The sequence below is a fragment of the Amblyomma americanum genome, chromosome 3 (genome assembly GCF_052857255.1).
Source record: "Amblyomma americanum isolate KBUSLIRL-KWMA chromosome 3, ASM5285725v1, whole genome shotgun sequence".
In the NCBI taxonomy this organism is placed as follows: Eukaryota; Metazoa; Arthropoda; class Arachnida; order Ixodida; family Ixodidae; genus Amblyomma; species Amblyomma americanum.
In genome coordinates, this window is record NC_135499.1 from 220,611,141 (window position 1) to 220,633,643 (window position 22,503).

A 22,503-nucleotide genomic window follows, 5' to 3' on the forward strand; every position below is an offset into this window, starting at 1 on the left:
CGACAAAAGGGCCGTCCGGGGTAGTACGTGCTGGGAGAGGGAAAGCGATAGGAGAGAAGGCAGCCACGCTATGAAAGCGGGCGAGAGGAGGACACACTCGCACGTACGAGCAGGGATACAAGAGAGGAGGAGCGACGGAGCGGAGAGGGTTACGGCTTTCGAAGTGGGTGGGAGGGGAGCACCAGGCGAACCGAAACGTCGCTGGGCGCCCAGCCAGTCAACATGCCAGTCGGCCAGTCGGCGAATCCTCCAGAGGCGCCGCGACGACCGGCTTCGCCGTAGGCCGATCGCCTTCTGGGCTACCCGACGAGCAGGCAGCACAGCTGAGCCGCCACCAAGGAAACGCGCTCGCCAGCCAAGAAGCCACGCTTTTTGCGGCAGCGGCGCCCAGACACGTTGACCTTGACGCCGGAGCCGACTTCTTCCGGAGAGCCAGTGTTTTATGGTTTCGCAGTGAAGCTCGGATTCCCTCCGTGGCCTGCCGCAACCGCGGGCGGCATCACTGAATCAGGCTGAGCCGATTCGCTGCCACCACGAAGTGCAACCCAAACGAAGCTTCACCGTGAGGCAGAATAGAACGCGGGTTAGCTCAAGAACGCTGAGTGGTGTCGCAGTGAGCAGCAGTGAACTGGAGTTTCGATTTTAACCACTCAGGACAGCGAATATCCCGACTTTTTCTGTAGCTGCCATAGAGCGGACGGTTCATGTGTCTTCTCTTAGTTCTTGTCCACAGTGTTCCTTCATCGCTAGAAATTGATTAGCTTCGTTCCCACTGCTTGATTCGTCGACGAACTCTGCACCGGTGACTGAAATGTGCGTCACTTCACTGCCGGCTTTTTCAAGGATATAAACGCAGCACTGCAAGGACGCTTCCAAGGGGATCTGCTGCGTTGTTGGCGTCCAGGACCTCATCTCATTGCGGAGTATGGTTGCGCACAACTAGGCAGCAAGGTAAGCGCGCCTGCGCTGAATTTTGTAGCGTGATTCCGCGTCTGCTCGTCCGTTAGGGCTTGCGCTTTCTTTTCCTTCTGTGTGCGTGAGTGCCGTTTTGAAGCGACACTTTATTACTCTCGCCTCGTCTCAGCATTCCATTTTATCAAAATGCGCATATCCAATCAAAGAAGCGTGCAGGGAGTTAGCGGTGGTCCCTTTTTCGCAATCGTATTCGCCGGCGCCAGCCAGCATAGATTCGAAACCAATGCTGAGAGATTCCGCTCAGATAAAGACTGAATGTCGCGTCAATTGATGCACTACCGGGAGGATAATCGCTTGCAGTAGCCTGTCCTTGTGATCCACGAAACAAGACGGCAAAGTGGCCGTCTAGTGAGAATTAATAAGCTACGCTCTCACGAACCTCTTCGTCGCATTAATCGCGGAACGATCCTGTCCTCACAAGGTTCTCCTGCAATGACTCCTTATCCACTCTTCAAGCACGACCAAGTCAGGACATTGCGCTACTTGTTTTACTTCTCTTTTTGCGCTTATTTTAAAGGCAACTGTTAATATACACAAGTAACACTCGAGCTGCAACAGGCAAAAGTACGCATGCTCGATATTTTTAGGCTAGAGACACTGATGTATCATGGAGTAATTATATATGTGTCCCCGGCTTAATCATAAGCAGCTTTTTCGAGTCATTCAGGACAACAGCCTGGCTCCGACAGTATGGATTTCACGTTGTCACACGGGACAAACTCCGCGAGAGCGAATTAAAGTAGTGAAGCTGCTTTTGAATTAACCAGAATCTGGTTATGGAATAAGAATACAGTAAAGCGTGCCACAGAGGAACTAAGCACGCATACACACCAATGTGAGGGTGTTTCTGTGCCGCATTGCACTTCCCACAAACGACGGCACTGAATCTCCAGTACGTCGGAAGCCAGCACTAATAAAACAGAGATCTATGTTTTGTCTTCTTATGACATGAATAACAAATGAAATTACACACGGGTGTTCAGATTTTTTTTTTGACGAATGGTGAGTGAGAACATAAGTTACTTCTTTTGGATGCTTGTTTATAAATGCTTTCTGCGCATTTGTTTGTGCAAATGGAAAACAATGAAGAGTGACGGCAAAATACTAACAAAGGGAAAGAAAATTCTCAGGGGAAGCAATCAACAACTAATTATTCTCGATTTAGATTCTTCTCTGTCTTATGCATTGCGATATTCTTACTCCTGAAGCCATTGCTTTAATTGAATTGCTACTGGCTGCGTCCCACACACACTTTCCTGCTTTTCACCACTCGTGAAACAAACGATACTCTGCTGTGGACTCCCCTTTATTTGTTGAATTTTGTAAAAAAAGAACTAGATCATTTTTATCGCTCAGCATACATACGCTCTAAAATGAACAACGAAACGTTACTTCCAGAGTAACGGTCCACTCCATTGGTACGTGCGTATGTGAAGTGGTTCCCTGTAACTATAACGTAGCAAAGCAAATTTTTCCTCATCATGAAGTTTGAAGACTGCGACCGGATGCATGGCGGATGCCAAGAAAAAATCGTATTACATGAACTCGCAAAAAACAAATATTTTTTCTGGCAGACTTGCGTATGTATGTATTTGTGTGGGTGTGTGTGCACTTGGGTTCATTATTCTTTGGAACCCCACTCTGGCGAAGCAGATAAATTGCTGTGCTTCCACGGCGCGTTGCTAGGCATTGCATTACGCACTGTGTAAATTAATTAGCGCACTCGCAAATCGGCTGCAAATATCTACCCGAGGCGTGAAAGGACGGCGATGTGCAGTTCCTTCGCCAATATTTCATTCTATGAACTATTCCCTGCGGATGATCAAGGGAGGCAAACGACCTGTTCTCAGAGGCTCAAATGTAGCCACTGCGCGCGGTCTTTGACCTGCCTTGATATTGAACGCTGACTGCCCAGTAAAAAAAAGAAAAAGAAAGAAAACAAGTATCAGCGCAGAGGTCTCAAGTTCTCTAGCGCCTGCCTGCCGCACGTCCACGGCAAAACCGCTGGGGACGAGATAAAAGACAAAGTGCCGGTCTAAGATAGCAATCTCACGTGTGACGCGAGAATGGTGGCCGGGCGATCGAAAAGGCTTTCTCGGTTTTTCTCTCGATGCGAAGGGCAGTTTGTCAGCGTCTTGCTCGGTCATTAATTTTATCGCACTTTCTCACGAGCCCTTTGAAGCTGAGTACGATCCCAGCGTTACTCTATTTGCTTTGTGCGGTCCTGCCCACCCCGCAGTTAGGGCTGGCCGCCCTTGTGGGAAGGTGAATCCGAGCACAACGCGTTCAACCTCTTCTCCGAATGAAGCTTGCATAGGAGAAATTGTTGCTCGAAGCGGGAGTGCAAAGCGTGAGAAACTAATTTTGATGTACATTTAGTCAACTATCGTATACCAGCTCCCGTGCAATTATACTTATTCTATTACGACTCTCACCCACCGTGGTGTCTCAGGGGCTATGGTCGTTGATTCCGAGGTAGCCAGATCGAATCTCGGCCGCGGTGGCTACATATGAGTAGAGGCGAAATGTCAAAATGGCAACGTGCTGTGCCATGTCAGTGCACGTTAAATAACCACAGGTGATCTAAATTAACACGGAGTCCTCAACTTCATAGTCCCTCATGGTCCATGTGCAGTTTCGGAATATTAAACCTCACATACTATAAACAATCTTCCCGGAGTATATTTCATGCTCATTCTTATCGCTTCTTGCTTGTAACTGAAACAACACGTGCTGTAATTGCAGCCATCTATAGAATCGAAGGAGATGAATCAGTCAGTATATTATATCAGTCAAGGTCACTATAATTCACCATGACAGAAAGGTGAACTTTCATTTTGTATCCACTGAAGCGGAAGCGGCCCTTGACGGCATACAGGTCATCTTGAGCGATGTTAACCACTGGCACTGGACAAGGCGTAGCGCAGTGTGATGTTCGACGCACCGGGCCCCTCACACAAAAATCCCCCAGCATTGAAGTCATACCCGCCGCAAAATTTATTATCAGTTATTTGCCCTACTACCACTACTGGTACGCACTAAAGCCTATAACTTCAGGCCGGACAGGTAGCGAGAAGTGCCAGTCTTCAGCTCAGGCATCAAACGACTGTCCATTAGCAAAGAGGCAAACAAGTGAAGACGAAAGTTACTCGCAATATGGGGGGGGGGGGGGCTCTGCTGTAGGTTGATGAAGTATCGAATCGACGAGGAATTTTGCGCATTTATCACAATTTGTGGTTGGTCGGCACCGCTGCCAGCTGTCAGTGTCTGTGCCTTTCACGACGCTACGCCATTGTATTTGTAAGCCAGCCACTTTCCTTTCTTTGTTTCATCTCTTGAAATTCGACCTTTAACCGGATGATCCCCTTACCAGGCGGTCGCGCAAGGCTGCCGCCCAAGGCAACCAGTGGAAGGCAAACAATGCAGCCCCGACATCTCGACGAAGCAAACGCGTCGGCTAATTGGCACACAACCACTACAGCACTCTCTCTCTCACAGCTCGCTTGAACGCGAGAGGAGCCCCGCTGATGACCGCGCCTGATGGTCGACGGGAGAGAGCGCCAACTTTCGCCTCGGGATCCCCCCAATTAGACACCTCAGACGCTGATGCGCCCGCTCCGCCGGTAGAGGTCGCATCACGGTGAGCACAGTGGCAATTAAGCTGCACAACACAGCCCGCACTGCTCTCGCGTGGCTCAAAGTACACGTGTTTCCCGAGAGAAACTGCTGCCCCAAGCTAGCCAGACGCCGCGACAGTTGCTGGCTCGAATGGGCAGTGATTTATCGAGCTCTCTCGCGGCGTGTAATTGCGTAACCTCCTCGGTTTCCTCCGCGCGAAGGGCCCGGCGGAGTTGGGATGGGCCCGGTGCGCAAAGGGTGCGCCACAGGCCTGCGCCTCGCGGCCGGCTGAGAAATGAAGCCGACCTCCTACACTGCACTTCGCTATCGCTTTGCTGTAAGTACAGCACGATCGAACAGAGAAGGATACCGTAGAGAAACATGCGCCTTCACGTGACCGGAAGCCATCTTCGCTTTTCTTAGCGTGCGAAAACAACGTGCTATAATAGCAGCCCCCCCCCCCCCCCCCTCTTCCGCTTGTAACAGCGCTTCCTGAGGGGAGAGAAGTTTCTCACTGGCTAAGGAAACTCAGAATGATTGTAACGCTGCTGCTTGGGGGAGGGGGCGGGGGTTGGTAGACCCAGGGAAAAGAAACGCTTCCGTTGTAAGTTTTCTCACGCGCCGGAATAACAACATTATGTCGTAGTTATGTACAAATTGTGCAGCGCCTTATTCTAGATAACTCGAGAAGTAATTAAACCGTTATTTAGCCGCTGTACTAGTCCGGGCAGTGTGCATAAATCTGGGCTTATCTTTGCATGTGAAGACAGGGAATCGCGAGCCTAAACACAGCCTGTGTACAAAGCCTGGCCTATGAGCCAGGTGACACACCTTCTCTCGCAGTCCTGCTCCTATGACAATGAATACGAGTCGGTAGAAATTAATCGTGCAAAGAAACATCAGTAAATACTAACCAAGATGACCGAAACAAAATGATGACTATTTATTCTGGGGTGTGCGAATAGTACTTTTTCGAAACCGAATAGAATACGAGCAGTGTAGCTTTGCTGCAAAATCAAACAATAGAAGAACCGCTGAGAATGGAATACTAACCCAATAGTTAAAGGATTGAATCAAATACAAATTCGTTATCGGTACGAATATTCGCTACTTGTGGGCAACGTTCGCCTTTCGCTGCGGGTGGCGTGGCAGCGAAAGCAGCAAAGCACTAGTGGTGGCTCTGTGGTACGGCGGTATAAATCATGGAGTTTTAGACATACTTGTGAAAAGATGCATAGCTGATATCTACTAGGCGGATGCAACGTCGTCATCTGATGCACACGAAGAAGTTCATTTTTTTTTTTTCACTGATGAAGACTACACTTCGCCATAGATGACGGAGGCGCGACCTTTCAGCCACATCTCTGAGATCGTAAATTTCGGCAGGGTTTGCTAAACATTGCTAACCCTTGCCGCATCGCTGATTCTCGGAGGTCATGTACTGGAATCGTGAACGCTGCCACAACGGCGCTGATTCCTCCTTCCTGCGCCAACCCACCCTGGTAGAGTGCTGTGCAGCCGCCGCTTTGGCTCAGTGCATGGTTATTGCACTCGGCTGCTGACCCGAAAGACACGGGTGCGATCCCGGCCGCGGCGGTCGAATTTCGATGGAGGCGAAATTCTAGAGGCCCGTGTACTCTTCTGATGTAAGTGCACGTTAAAGAACCCCAGGTGGTGGAAATTTCCGCAGCCCTTCGCAACGGCGTCCCTCATAGCCTGAGTCGCTTTGGGACGTTAAACCCCCATAAACTAAACCTAGAATGCTGTGCGGCGTCGAAGTGGGCGCGGTCTTCGAAACAGTATTGGTAGAAAATTAAGGCGTTTTTTGACGCCAGTTATTCGAGCACTATTCGTAGACGTGAAAGCATCTTCGAATGATTTCGAATAATTTTCAACTTGCACTATTTCGTTTGTTCTGCGAATCGAATTGGAGGATACTCGATTTGGCATTTGAATATTTTTTGGTGAGCAATAATGAATGAATATGTACTGGGAACCTATGAATTAACAAATTCACCCCATTTGTTTTGGCACTATGTTTTTTTTAAAAATCATAAAAAAATGATTAGTAGGAAAGCAACATACTGCACAATGCCGCGGATATGCGAACAGCCGAGTGTATGGAAAGTCACTTTACACGAATGAAGCCAAAAACGGCGATTTAGATGTGCGCTAATATGTTAAATATCCATATATGACGTGATTTTGATTCATACAGTGTAATCATATCAACTGAAGACAGCGCCTGGACCCAGCTCTGGTTTAAAAAAAAAAGTCCTCACGGTACATACGCTGCGAGTGTACTTCTGATAGCCGCGTGTTTTCTCCTTCTTTTCTTGCGACTTACTGTATAGAAGTTTCCCAGTTGAATGAAAATTATCGTTACATATTACGAGAACTGATGCGCACGTAATCACATATGCATTTAACTAATTGTGCAGACGGCCATAAGCATGCCTCGATCATGCGTTTGCTCTTGAATAAATAAAGCACTCACGAGATGAAGGACAGACGAGGCAAGAGGACTAGGCACGCACAACGACTGCGTATGTCTTTTGAGTGGTTCATTTATTCAAGTGTACCAAGTGATCGAATCCACCCATGCATGATGTACGCGGGGATATCGGCATTGAAAGCGTCCTCGTGCTGCCAAATTCGCAGTGAGTCGTTTTGTACACCCTTACAGGCATCCTGGAGTCAGTCATCTATAGGCTTTCATGAAAAATCGTTGCACAAGAAACACGCGAGGGCGATGCAAGTCCTGCGCGAGAAACTCACGCTGCTCGCTGCTCATTGCGAAGCCATTCACTGAGAAGATTCTCCTCGATTACCCGACGCTTCTTACCCCTATAGAAGCAGCAGCAGCCATGGGCAGACACAAAGCGAGGCAAGGGTCGCGACTTCGTTGCCTTGAGGCTTACGCCACCGGTGCCGGGATAAATACCGGCGTCCATTTGCATCCATGCTCCCCGCCACGTCCCCCAAGCTGCGTGCCCATGACCCCGGCGTAATCGGGCTGACGGCTCAGTTTGTTCGCCCCTTCCCTCTCGGTGCTTCGCCCACCTTCTCCTCTCGCTGAGCGGCTGCCAGAGTTTGTTTTTGCGTGACGCACGCTTGGACTAACGCTCCGTTCTTCTCCGGAAAAGAGCGCGTCAAGGCCACAGACGCTCGGGGCGTAACCTTTGCAGGTACTCCGCGTACGACGAACCTTACCCTCCGGCTGCCAGACGTCGAATATGAGTAATCGCCCGTCGTTTATTCTTTCTGCGCACGCCGCGATGCTCATCGTTGTGGCGTACGGTTATAATGGCCCAACGGCCGAACGGCTTCGCTCACACGTCGGATAATTGGGCAGCTAATTATGTGCAGTGAAGGAGAACCTGAAATATTTGGGACTATAAAGATTCACAGGGGCACCTAATTCTATTTCGTGTTGGCAATGCGATAGCATTAGTTACTGTTGACGCCTTCACTGGAAGTGACGTAGCTTTCCTCCAGCCAATGGAAATGCTGCGGTCTGGTGACGTCACTTCTTTCCAGCCAATGGGCGAATGCTGTGACCGAAGACTCATTTTGGCCCTACAGGGCTTCGAAAGCCATCCCGCTAAAACTATGAACGAATTTTAGTTTCAGGATTCTGCCCGCGTGCGGCGCTCTTTTTTCATTCCTGTATCGCCCTCCTTGAACACATTTCTCGCTTTCTTTCTATTTCTGTTGCCTTTTATTCTTGCGTTTCTGTGCTGCACAGATACTGCACAGGGCGATGACCTGTTTCCGAGTTGAGAAATGAAACCTCCTTCATCAAACAATAGCGCACATTGTTGAGGAGTGAGGAAACGCCTGCGCAGCATTCAGGCCAGCTGCGGAGAGTAATCACGTGATTGAAGGTGCCGTACGTCCCAGACCTGCGTGCACCATTCGTTCTTATACAAAGAATAAGGCAGCGTCTAATGAACGCCAAAGAGACTAGACGCGCTGCACGAGCTCAGCTTTCTACACCACTCGAAAGGAGTGACGAATGATCGAAACCCCTGCGGGAGCACACACACACACGCCTATCGCCAATTTGTTAACGTGTGAGCACGGACACAAAAAGGTCGGCTCTCCGCTGACCCTCATCGCCAAAAGAGAGAAAACCGAGTACAGAATGACAGCAGCGGGGTCGCCTGGTTGAAGAAAGCTGCTGGCGAAAGGTCTTGCACCTCTCTTTCCGGGTGACCTAACGGCTGTTTCTCTCTTCGCGCCGCTGCTGGCTTCGTGAGCGCTCCCAAGAAGAAATCCCTCCGACGCGAACTCTGCGGCAACCCGGCAGTCAACGCGTGCAGCGGCGCTCCCGGAAAATGACGAAGCTCGGAAGGGCGTGCGCTGGAAGAAGACGTGCGCCGAGGAAGCGGAATTGTTGGCAGGCGACCCGGCGCACTCCGGCGGCTTCTTTCTTCTCGTCGTGGCGCGAGCGAGGCTTTCTTGCGCGCTCGACGGCAGCCGGGCACGAAGCGTGGGCGGACGCACCGCGCATGCTGATGCGGCCGCTGCCGACCCGCCACCGCCTCGCCGGAGGCTTTGAAAACGTCGCCGTGCATGCTGCGAGCGCAACACTGTTAACGTGGAGCGAGGTTGCGTAAAGGCTATTTAGTATCTTCGCTCGCTCGCTTGCCCGATTAATTTCGAACAGCGCTTGCGGAACACCTATACCTATACGGAGTAGTGAGAAATGGAGTTTTGCCCTCTCCTAACAGACCTTCTATCTAAAGGGAGAGAGGATTTGTCCAGGGTCTTATGGTGCTCACGTTGATGCTCCCACAGAAGGCGCTGCACGCGTTTGTACACCTATAATCTACTCCCTTATCTCTTTGCTCTGAAGCGCGGTCGGTGAAATTAAATTAGCGAAGCGGTTAGGATGGATGGGCGCTTAAATTAGCATTAAAACGGATAGACCTGAGCACCTACGCGCCTGTAAAAAGGCAGCGTCGAAACCGGCACTCAAAAAATAAACGCGGAGAAGTTGGTTTTCGTTTCACTCGGTGTTGCAACGACGGCGAGGTACAGACACAAAGTTTTGGGTGTACTTTTTTTTTTTTGCCTTGAAAGAGGCCTGCGGGCCTAATAATAATGCAAATGAGCTCAAATCACCAGTGCGGAGAGTCAATAAATAATTACGAACGAGTTCTTTATCGGCAGCTTCGGTATTGGTTGGCACTGGCGTTGAGGCATACCTTGACGACACAGTCGATCGGGAAACTTAGACTATACGCACTCCGGATGACTTCGGCGTGGTGGGCAGGCTCTGGTTGTTCCTGAGAACAATTACTATTTTAGGGGATGTCAAAATAACAGGAAAGTCAAGTCCAGCTTTCTTCGGCAAGAGTTTTGAAAATTGAAAAATTGCAAGACACTGGTATGGAAATATTGAAGGTAATGGTCCATTCTTCTGATGTGTAGCAGTATCTTTCTTTTAAAGTGTTTCCAGCGATCGCATCGAACCATTAAGACTTCCACAGAAAACCAATTGGGAATGCTTTTGACAATAGCATAAACGTGAATAGAAAAAAAAATAATCCAAGACTGCCGTCGGCTGACCCGCGGATCTATCGACTGTTATAATGAAATCTTGCATTATATACAAAAATTGCGTTCATAAACGGTTTCTCGCTCAAAAATGCTTTTGTTCAGAATTGCTGGGCATGTTGCCATGACGTCACTGGGCATGTTGCCATGACGGCGGGCAGAAGTGCCGAGTGGTGCCTCTAGCTCAGTGGTTATGGCGCTCGGCTGCTGACCGGAAAGACGCGAGTTCGATCCCAGCTGCGGCGGTCGAATTTCGATGGAGGCGAAATTTGAGAGGCCCGTGTGCTGTGCGATGTCAGTGCATGTTAAAGAACACCATGTGGTCGAAATTATCCGGAGCCCTTCACTACGACGTCCATCATAGCCTGAGTCGCTCTGGGACGTTAAACCCCCCATAAACCATAAACCATCCGCGGACAACATTCAAAATCATATTAAATTATGTTGCACTGAACGTCTGCGACTGAAACTTGAAACAAATCGTATCGTTTGTTCGCTTTTGAAACTTTGTTTCTGTACCCCTTTAACAGGCAGGTGCTGAAGGCGCTGTGAGGTACCTGAGAAGCTGAGGTCACTCTCATAATTTTCTGCACGGCTTTTTGATCTATCTCCTTCGCTGTTTGGTAGTAGCGGGGAAACGCAATAAAAGTGCATCACGCTTTTTTTTACAGCAGTCGAAATGGCACTTTGTTTCTAGCACTGCTGACGTCGTGTGTACTGAGCATTGCGGACAAAGGCATCTGCCGTTGACCCCCAAACCTGTGCCAGCTGTGACCGCCCTGTTCCCGCAAATTTCTTGTTCACATTCTGCAAACTGACTCTCTGCCGTCCCCTGCCGCGCTTTCCTTCTCTCGAAATCAAATCTTTTTCCATGACAGACCATCGGTCATCTGTGGTACGCATTACAAGCTTCGCCCCCGTCCCTTGCTTTTTCTTGGTTCCCGGCGGGGCTGGGTCAAGCTAGGGCAGGGGATTAAGCCAGCCAGCTTTTACAGGTGTGCAGACCGGACTAGTTAAGCACCAGGAAAAAAAAAACTCTCAGAGAGCTATTCGAAAAAGATGTGTCTGTAACGTTTGCGCCTAGCTGGCTGTTCTGGTCCACCTAGTTTGATGACCGTGGCTTCTCCAAGGCTCTATCCAAACGAGGTATCCGCTTTTTGAGCCGAATCCTCTTAAGACACCCACGGTGCGAAGCGTGGGACATAAGCCAGTCTATAGACGCTGCATTCACGGTTATTCGCGAATATAGAGACGCCTCCCACCGACGCTCAAGGAGTTCAAGACACCTGTGAACGCAAGAAGGGGGCGCTTCGACTTTCTAAAATGTGCAGTTTTGATCTGTATTTGCGTACAAAATACGTAAAAGTAGTCTATCCACAATGAGGTACATACCTATATGTATTGACTGATAGCTTAATGCATGCGGTAATCTATGTATTATTTTTGCCTTTCCTGCTCAGTTACATGGCATAGAGAGAGGCCAACAAGATGGATTTCTTGACAACACAAACAAAATGAACAAGGGTGGGGAGAACCTCAGGCTGCTTAGCCAATGTTTCTACAAGAGTATGAAGACAAGTCCCTTTGTCGAAACGTTGGCTAGGCACCCTGAGGCACTCCCCTCCCCCCACCCCCCTTGTTCACTTTGTGCTGCTCTGTTACAGTGTATTTTCTCTCTGGTTTTTAGTACCTCGCACATAGGTAGCCTTTCTTTGGAGGAAGTTTGTTTTTATTTAAGTATTAATAAAATACGAATCTTCGCGATCCTCAAATCATGCAACGACCTCCGACCAAAGCAACGGCAGCCATACACCTCCATCCAGCGATAGTTTAGTGAAACCGCTCCCCGGATGCTTTTTCTTGGACGTCATCCAATAAAAACTCTATTAAGTCAGGCGGCCGCGCACTTTGTCCTTCTTTCTTTTCGGGCTCAAAAAGGTGTTACCTCAGCGTAATTCGGTTGACTTATACGGAGAAAAAACAGAAGTTGAGTGCGAAAACTGCGTCGCCTTGACAAACTTTCGAGGAAAAAGACAGGCAGTACGGGTCGGCTGTAAACAGATGACAGCGGAGAAAGTCGAACCATCGAGAAGTTCAGCACTTACTTGCGCGATCAATTATGTTTAGTTATGGAACATTCAGCTGCATAATTTTAAGGCACCTGTCCCGCTTCAGAGGTCACTTTGCGTGATATATTCTAGTCAACCTAAATAGCAGCCCTAACGTCACTTGTTTTGGATGCTGCTCTTGCGGAAATCTCTTTTATCTAAGTGTAACAGGCACGAGCAGCTTCGTCAGTAAACGGCGGTTTGCAAACGATACTTAATCTTAACTATAGTGTGTGGCGACTTTTGCACCTTCGGCTTTGTCTTCGAATAGGTAAGAAAAAAAGCATCGCTGAAGTTCGCGTTTGCTACAGTAAATATTTCTAGTTTCACACCGTTAAGAAATTACACGGAAAGCAGTGAGCGTCTTGAGATATTCCGGTCCATGTTCAGAGCGTTGTGCAAACCTAACCCTTAAGGTCGCATTTAAAGCAACCTGTTTATGTTGCTGAACACGTATACTAAAATTGCGGTTTACAAGTCTTCGCCTCACGCTCTAGTTTCTACTCCATTGCAACAGCTTCTGCTTACAGAATGAATGTGTACCTGTTTGGTTTATTGGCTTATTGGGTTTAACGTCAAAGCGACTCAGGCTTTGAGGGACGCCGTAGTCAAGGGCTCCGGAAATTTCGACCACCTGGGGTTCTTTAACGTGCACTGACATCGCACAGTACACGGGCCTCTAGAATTTCACCTCCATCGAAATTCTACAGCCGCGGCCGGGATCGAACCCGCGTCTTTTGAGTCAGCAGCAGAGTGCCATAACCACTGAGCCACCGGGAATGTGTACCTAAAGTTACCAATTTCTACATTAGGCGAACTACCGTCTGCGCTACAAGCACTGGAAGATTATGAACCACTGGGACGTTAATATTCTTGAAGTTCATTCACCTTTTCATGACGAAGCCCTATGGTCTGTGAAGCGCTAAACCACTGCCGATGCCTGACATACGTTTTCTTCCCTCTTAATTCTGCGCAAAGTAAAATGTGCGTATTACAGAACTATGATCGGATACAACTCAACTACGAAGCAACAAATTCCATGCCAAGAAACCGCTCCAGCCAATGGCGTCGGCCTATTGCCAAAACATCGCGGCCGACCGCACTGCACCTACACCAGTAGCGTTCGGAGCGCGCCCGCTCCAAGTGCGTCCACTCTCGCAAGTAGTTCCTAAAGACTTTCTTACTTAAATTAAGAATAAAAATCTTCGGTCCCCATGTTATGTTACCGCTATACAGTTTCACAGGAAAAACGACTTAATTTTTTTAGCACGAATAATGTATTAACATAGAAAACGCAATGCCAGTGTTGACGAATGCACGCACGACGTTGCGGCAGTGCAGGGCAAACTGAACAGCCGGAGATGTTGCTAGACTAAAGAAGTACATCTTATTTCTGGTAAAACTGTGAACTTTCGCTCATTTTTTTTTTTGCCTGGAGTTATTGACGTCTGAAGGCTGCAGGAAAAACCAAAAGGGGCGAGTGACTATACTACGAGCAGCGCGCTGTTGCGATATCGTCTCCTTCGGCCTCGAAAAGCTTCTCCGTCACTGAGTGCCAGTTTCAAGGAAGCTCTGCTCCGAGCGGTGCGCTTCAAGCATTCAGCCACAGAGCCGGTCTCTCGCACGATGCTCGAACTCCTGACTTTGTACAGTGACAGCCTCCTTTTCTTATAAAAATTTCTTTACACAGTCCATAGAATGTCCATACACTTGTCTGTAAAGGACAAGTGTCCTTTAGGGTCTGTCTTTATAGACAGACCTTAAAGAACAGCTTATAGGCAATACAAATCCTATACAGTCTACAGAAAATCTATAGATTTATGGTCATACAGTTTTAGTAGACTTTTTTCCATATACAGTGTATAGACTATGAATAGACAAAGAGAGATATCTACAGGAAAGCAATAGAGTATATAAGAAGTCTATAGACTGTCTATAGGCCCTTTTTGTGAGGGTTAAGCTCGGCGTCTTCACTGTCTTTCTCCGTCACGCTCTATGACCGTTATTAATGGCCTGTCATGCAGCATTTTATTGCGGATTAGCGAGGAGAGTAGCATATATAGGTTTCGATCGTCTTTGCTTGAAACGCATTTATATTTGTGTGCGCAAGCCGCAATACGATACGCTGCTGATGTATATGTTGTGACTGTAAAACTTCTCAATTCAAAACACCCCTGCTTGCACCCCCGGTAAGCTCTTGTGAAATATGATATACCGGAGTAAGAGAAGTCAGCATAGTGCTTGTGTGCCAACGCCAACGACATGACGAGGCCTTGTTTTATTTGATAGAGATGGTGCTGTGAAGGGTGCTGTGAAGGGCGTCCATAAAAGATCCCCCAAGTGCGCGCACTGAGCCGCGTCAAGTCATTAAATGTGCGTCCATACAGCTCATGTTTTGTCCCGAGAGGCAGGCCTGCGCCTACTGCATATTGTGCCAAGTTTATCTAAGATGCCGGATTTCTTTCTGCAGCACAACAGTTTAATATAACACCCGCCTCCTTCGTGATAACTTCTAGCACGTCTGTTGTAGTTGTTCAGATAACGCTTAAAAGGTGTTTCCTGCTTGGTTTGCTTCGCTCTTATTTTGTAGGTTTTCCAGGCCGAATATAGGCAACTGACAAATGCAACTGGCCCGCACATCGATATGTTATTTTTTTCGCGCTTGAACTTTCACGTTCTCACCCAACTCACCAGGTAAATTTTACGGCGGAAGCCTTTAATGGCTCATACTCTCGTCCGTCCGTCTGGGGTTACATCCAGCGCCTTGGGTGACTCATCGACGAGTGCGGCTGCTAAAATATTAAGGCTAAAGCCTTTAATGGCTCATGCTCGCGTCCGTTCATCCGTCCGTCCGTTACACTCTTCAACTCGATAAGAAATCTTTATGCACGACGAGATTCGAACCACCATCCTTCCGTTCCGCAGCCAAACGTGCTAACGACTACACTACTTCCTGCCAACGCATATGACCTTTGTCCGTAATGTTCCGAGACTGAGTCCATTCAAAAAATGCCTTAAATATTAACATCATTTGTGCAGCACCCTTGAGAATAGTCTCTCTTGCAGTCTATACACAGCTTACAACGCTTCTTGAGTTCTTGAAAACGGTTGGAAAACGCTTCTTTTGGCAGGGCTGTCAGCTCCTTTGTCATGGCGTCTTGAATGGCATCCACGCTCCCCGTCCAGCGACCTTTAGGGTCTCTTCACACGAGGAAACAGGAAAAAATGTATGGGGAGAGGTCAGGCGAGTATGGCGGATTGGGAAGTACAGTAATGCTGTGCTTGGCGAGATATTTTGTCACGCTGAGAGCAGTGAGCGGCCTTGCATTACCGTGGAGAAGGCACCATTGTCCTGATGCCCATAACTCAGGGCGACGGCGTCGCAGTGCATCACGCATGTGTTGGAGAACGCGGATATAAAAATCCTGATTCACCGTCTGCCCTTCTGGGACGAACTCGTGGTGTATGACACCTCTGGCATCGAAATAAACTATCAGCATCGTCTTTGTTTTGGTCTTCTGTCGCCGCACCTTTCTCGACGCCGGATAGCTTTTGGACCGCCATGCGGTGCACTGCCTCTTTGTTGTTGCCGCATGCGCAGCTTCTTGTGTATTTCAAAAAAATATGCGGGACTTGCATGAATAATAGTACCAATCATACGCTTATAAGGAAATAACAAACGCCTGCGTAACGAATCAAAATGTCACACTGTTGGAGAGGTAAACGCGATGCTTTGAATTGTAAATTCAAGAACAGAATGGCAAAAGCAGTAAATTAGGCGAAACACCATGTTTCGCCTTTATCAATGATACTGTCGACGAATGCAGCATCCGTCCCTGCCTCGGAGAGCAAATTAGCGCTCACTGATGCCCGCGTGTCGTTCTGGTCCTGTGTGAGGAAGTGCGGCACAAATCTGGCATTCAGCTTTCGTTTCCCCAAGTTCTCACGCAAAATTTGGTCGCATGTTGTCTTACTAATGTCGAGAGCATCTGATAGCATGCGGACTGTAATGATGTGGTCTTGCTGTACGATTTCCATGGTCCGAGCCACGTTGTTTTCATTCCGTGGGGTTGAAAGGCGCCCCTGCCTTGTGTCGTCTTCCACCGACGTTCTTCCCGAAACGAACCACTTGTGCCACTCGAAAACTCGTGCCCACGATAATATCTCGTTGCTGTAAGCGTCACAAAGGAGCTCGTAAGCCTGTGTGGTTGTCTTGCCAAGCTTCACACAGAATTTTATGTTTATACGCTGTTCGAGGTGGACGTCCATCTCTCCACATTCTCTCACAGTATAATGCGCGGACGGCTAGTGACAACGTATTTTTTTTACATGTAGTGCCATCAAGTGGCTGCCACAGCAATTAACATAAATAGCTCAGGTTTGCACGAAAAAATGGCACTACACATACGCACCAACATTTGTTTTGGGGAATCATTTCTAGAGAAGAAAATAAATCAGTCTCGAAACTTTACGGAGAAATGTTACAGTTCTCCTTGTCTAGAACGCTGGAGAGTGTTTGCAGGAAGGCGTCGAATCATACGGATGCCTCCCAAACGCCCTCCAGTGTCTCCAGCATTTAAGATTCACGAACAGTTGTGTACTTAATTAACATCTTCACCACACATAAGTGACACAAGCAGCAACACCGCGCTAAAGGCTTTCGCCTCACCGCACTTTAGGTCAACAATGTGCCTCCTGAATTTTTTTGACCTAATTTTCACTGGATGGCAGCGCTATAACTTGTTTAATTATTTTCAAGTACCAGGAATCATAATGAAGTCTGATGGTAACGCACTAACTCCGTATACGACTCGGGCCACTCGACGATAGCTAAATGTGAGGTTGCGCTGTCGTACCCCAGACAACCAGTTCATACAGCAAGAGAAAAACTAAAGTGCACTTAAGGAAAAGCGAGTACCTGACAGACAGAAAAGGGTGTTCTCATAAGTACTCTGCCGTGCAATATGAAAGGTGTTTAGCACAAACACACGGGACAAAAGTACAGGGACCACACAACACAGGCAGCAGCGTTCAATTTAACATGCTTTGGGCGCCTCAGCTGAGGCGTAGATAAACTCCATGCGCCGCCTCTTCTGTATTTCAAAAAATATGTGGGACTTGCATGAATAATAGAACCAGTCATACGCTTATCAGGAAATAACAAACGCCTGAGTAATGAAGCAAAATCTCATGCTGTTGGGGAGGTAATGGGATGCTTTGAATTGTAAATTCAAGGACAGAATGATAAAGGCAGTAAATTAGCTTCTGTTGGCTTGTGTCTAACTTCTAGCTAGGATTTTGTAACTTGGAAAATACACCCTGACGGACATAAATTCACACAGACAAAAGAGACAAGGAGACAACGGACAGGCGCCTTGTCTCTTTGTCTCTTTTGTCTGTGTGAATTTATTTGCGTCAGGGTGTATTTTCCAAGTTTCAAAATGCTAAACCAACTGGCCCGGCAACATGCCTTACCTATGCTAGGAACGCGAATCGTTTCTTAGTGAGTGTACGGATGCCGTACTCATGGTTCTGCTTTAATGCAAGAAGTTTCATGCTGTAAAACAAAAATGGCGACGAACAAAAGTAGGGCATTATGCCTTCATTAATTTAGATGCTCAAAGAACAGAAAACGAACAAACGAGCTTAATGAAAACGGAATGGTATGCGGTGTTGTTTCTGTATGTCCTGTATTTTCTGTTTGTTGAAGTTTCGTTTAATTCGACATATGCCTTTGCGATGCTGTATTTCAAGAAGTTTGCAAGCTGAATAATTGCCATACTGTAACATACTGTAAAGTAATACTCTAACGTAAACTAATACTGTAAAGGTGACATACTGTAAAGTAATCGTTTAATACTTAAAATCGAGGCCCTCTCGGGTCTGTCAGTTGATAGGCTCGGGCGTCGCCCATTCTTGGCAAAAAACTGGGGCAGTCGTCCCGACCCGGCCCAATGGACGGGCTGGCAATAGCAACCACAGGCACACGGGCTCTCGGGTAAATACGAGCCAATGCAGTGTTTACGTTCGCTTAAAAAAAAAAAATCATCTCGCTGCTGCCATTGGAACACACAGCAGCATAAGAGCAAGGCGTCGTTGCCGTCTCCAGTTGCCTATACAATGGCGTCTGTAAGACCGCCGATTGGTATTTGAGACCGGCGGCTCTCTTTTGACTGGCGGTTTTCAAACAAGCCTTAGCGCATGTTACATTTGGCAACTCGAAACACCGCTATGATGATAAAAACAGATATGGTTTCATAGCTCTATTCAATTCGAGTCGGTCATTTAAAGCTCATACATTAGAAAAGACGATAGAGCCGGTAGACCCATCGAAAGCGAAGCGGGGACATCTAACGCAGCAGCTTCCTAAAGCGCCATTTTCTATAGGAATCCCGTTGTATACCTCTATTAAGTTTGAGCGTGTTTTTTGTATACTGATACGGTAGAAAAGAAGATGGAGCGGTAGACTCATCGAAAGCTAAGGGGTGGCATCTAAAGCTTCAAGAAGCGCTAGTTGTCACGGTCATCCCGTGTGCTCTGAGGCTCAGATCTTCGGTGTGTAATACAGCATCACGCAGCGAAGTGAAACAAGTCAAGCCATTGGCATGCGTGCCATATGCCATGAACAATCGCTTATAGATGCGTACTGAGAAACACAAACTGCCACGTTAGCCTTGGAACGCTAAAGTTCAGTGGCATCAACTGGACTCGCGCTTATATAAAAGAGAGAATTAAATCGGTGCAAAAACGAAAAGAAAGCGGTTGAAAAGGGATGAGGAGAATATAAATAGAACTTTTCTGAATAATGGAAACAGACAACCATTCATGGCCTTGATCTATGATCGTTTTTATCGTTCGCTGTAAATTGACAACTAAGCACGTAGGGGTGTGAAGAAAATCGTCTGTAGAAATTTTATCAGGCTCACCATGCTGTAATAAGAATTAGCAAAATGTTTTAGTGTTTGTTTTTTTTTTTCGATTTTTTTCCCGTTTTCTGTGGCTAGGATTACCGCGACATTTGCCGTGCAAGAATGCAATTTCCATCTCTAACGACGCTTTCGCACGTCATTCTCCCGTGTAAAATGCTTGGCCGCCTCTTGTTTCTCTTTTTTATTATGGGGGTTTAACGTCCCAAAGCGACTCAGGCTATGAAGGACGCTGTAGTGAAGGGCTCCGGAAATTTCGACCACTGGGGTTGCTTTAACGTGCACTGAAATTGCGCAGTACACGGGCCTCTAGTATTTCGTCTCCACCGAAATACGACCGCCACGGCCGGGATCGAACCTGGGTGTTTCGGGTCAGCAGCCGAGCGCCATAACCACTGAGCCACCACGGTGGCCCTTGCTTCTATTTAACGTTAATTTACTGCGTAAGCCAGTTCATGCCCGTCAAGCACCGGAGATTAGAGCCCTAAAACCATAAATTCTGCTCCATTTCCATAGTTGCGGCACTCATAACTATTTTATAGTTTCCGCAACAACGAAATTTTAGTTTCAGCAATGTGAAACTCGTTTTTGCGCTCTTTTACACGAGCATGAAATTTTTTTCCAGTTATACGTGGGCTGGCCGAGAAAAAAATAGCAACTTTCGAATATATGGTGCGGAATCATACAATAATAAGCTGCTTTAACAGTCATCTGACAGCCTCTGACAGTCCTACTGAGAGCGAAACATTTCATGCAGTTGAACAGCGCGTGGTCAGTGGTCGGATGTAATAAAGCGCCTTTTGGCAAGCACTATACCTTGCGACAGTAGGAGTCTCCAAGAAAGCAAGAGTCTATAGGCGCAATGAAAAGCGGTGGAGACAAGTGCAAGAAAGAAGTATTCACCACAAAAAAGATAGCAAGAAAGAGAGGAAGAAATTAAGGAGTATAGAATGATAAATAGCAGGCAGCGCTTTTCGCTTTGTTGTGTCCTCCAAGCTGCCGCGACGTTAATCTCGCTAAGCAGTGTGGACGTCGCCGTGGCATATGCGAAAATATTTGCGACGTCTATTAATCACACTGCTTTCTGACATCGACAGCGTTCAGTTCTGGTTGTAAGACCTTGAGTCCAGTTTTGCCTTGTTAGACTGTTCCTGCTTAAGGGCTACTCGTTTTTTCTTTATTGCAATTATTCACCGTGATAGGCGTGAAAGCGGATGCCAATTAACTGGAACAAAAGATGGTTTAGTTAGGGTAAATGGGTTTAATTTAGCATGAACTAGTTTGTTAAGCGCTTTTGTGATCTCCCTCATACTTTTCTTCACCTGTCAGGACAGATGCTAGGTAGAAAGCTCTGAATATCTGTACTGTATTTTCAGACAATGAACTTCAAGGCGACCCTTAAACGCCCTGGTATAAATGAATAAGATGTTCTGTTAATCTAAAACAACCGCAGGAATCTCAAACGTAATGTCGTATTGTGTAGTTCAAAATACGTATGCTCCCTTATGCCCCAGAACTTTAGGACGAAAATTTCACTAGAAGCACAAGAAAATTTGATGTGATGAGGTCATGAATGTGACTTCTTCCCTCTCACCAAGGCTTTTCTTCAACCCCGTTGGCCATTTTACCACACAACATTTGGCGCACTGCGCGTATTCGAAGAAGCAGGACTGCTACCACGAGCGACCTGCCCACTTTATGGTCGTCAATGCAGTATTTATTTTTTCCTAGACCGACGGTGGTAACGTCAGAAAAAGCGACTGACATTCAGCAAACTAAGCTTAGGAAGAAAATGTTTACTAGCCTTACAGATGCATAGCGGCTCAATCTTCGCTAGATGGTCTAAACGGATTACAAAACTTGGCTTTATATTTCGTTCTTACGCGGCATCTCAACGATTGCTATCCGCGAACGGTTTGACCGGTGCCATTAATATTAACACTTCGTTCCTTTTGATGGAGACGACTGAACAGCGCTAACAGACGGGACGGAACAGAACAACACAGGCAGATGCACTCTTTCGTCCTCTCTTCCGTCTATTAGCGCTGTTGAGTCGTTTCCATCAACATGCCCCAACCAGCCCTGCTAAGCCTTTTTCTTGAATTCGTTTCTCTTTTGAGATTCGGTAGCGTGACACTAAAACATCAATACCAGCAAGGAAGAGCATCCTGTCCTCCTTCCTACCCTACACACTTGCGCTTCTCATAGCCTTTCTGCGCACACAATCACTCGAGCGGCTACCCCATCCTCACCCCTCTTTCTCCTCCTCTTTCCGTGAAGGCTTAACTTGCACTTTTCGCGTCCCCTGCCTTTCCCTTTCGTTCCTTTCCTCCTCGCTCTCTATTTTTTTCTATTTCGCTACAGTTTGTACGCACTGTTTGCCAGCGGCCTCCTCAGGAAACCACCGGAGCAGATCTAAAGACGAAGAGCGGTTGAGGTCCGGAACGTCGGCCACTCTGCGGCGCCCGGACGCACTCCCGTCGCCGCGGCTACTGAGCCGCGTGACTCATCAGAACACAAGCAGCAGTCACCGCAGTGAGCAGAAAGAAGGATGGGACGGGAAGGGGGAACAGGAGGAGGGGCAGCGCGCGGCGTTGCGGCCAATTTGAAGTAGCGCGATGCTTGGCTGACCGGAGTTCAATGGACGTTCGAGACGCGGAAACCCCCTCTTCCCCCTGGCGAGTCTACCCACCGTGGTGAAGCAAGGCGGACGCTCGGAGCGCCGAAGATGCGGGCGCTGGCGGCGCGATGCGCCACACGTCGCGTACGGCAGCGTGGAGAGCACAGAGTGGCAGTGGAGCGTGCCGCTGGGGAAGAGGCCAGTCGCATCCTGCTGCTCTGAATGCCTAAACGCCGCCCTTCCCTGCAGCATAGCTCCGCGCACTACTCGTAGGACGAGGGACCCGTTTGAGCCGTGTCGCGCGATGACGCATGAACGTCCGTTACGAAGGGGTTTCTGCGATTTTTAAAGGCCTCAAGAAGCACTCTTTTTTAGGCTCATTTTTGAATTACTCTCCATCATCCTCACTTCTATGCCAGAGCGCGTTGCGTTGCGTCGTTTAAAGTTACATTTGCCACTGAACGGTTTTGATTCACTCTGAATGGGAGAAGAAGAGGCAGTGTTTGAGAACGCGTCTTCAAAACAGAAGTCGAACAACCAACTCATTATTGGCCGAAAATTACGTGGGCTTCCCCTGCTGTCATGATCCCCCAGGCTTCCAGCCCGCCAGCAGTGGCAGACGGACAGGGTCCGTTTTCTCTTTGCGAAAAGTCAACATTACACAGTGGTGAACAAGTGGCGCGTCGCCTTT

The 22,503-nt window shown here is 47.8% G+C and overlaps 1 protein-coding gene across 2 annotated transcripts in view; it reads left to right on the forward strand.

Annotated features, from left to right (window-relative positions):
• The first annotated feature begins 214 nt into the window (after nucleotides 1-214).
• Nucleotides 215-22,503, forward strand: part of LOC144126135 (uncharacterized) — a 159,304-nt gene continuing 137,015 nt past the window's right edge. Inside the window, exon 1 of one of the 2 annotated variants that reach the window (XM_077660100.1) lies at nucleotides 215-951. The gene's annotated coding sequence lies outside the window, so the exon portion shown is untranslated. The remainder of the gene's footprint in view (nucleotides 952-22,503) is intronic. The other variant, XM_077660102.1, reaches the window with a different exon arrangement.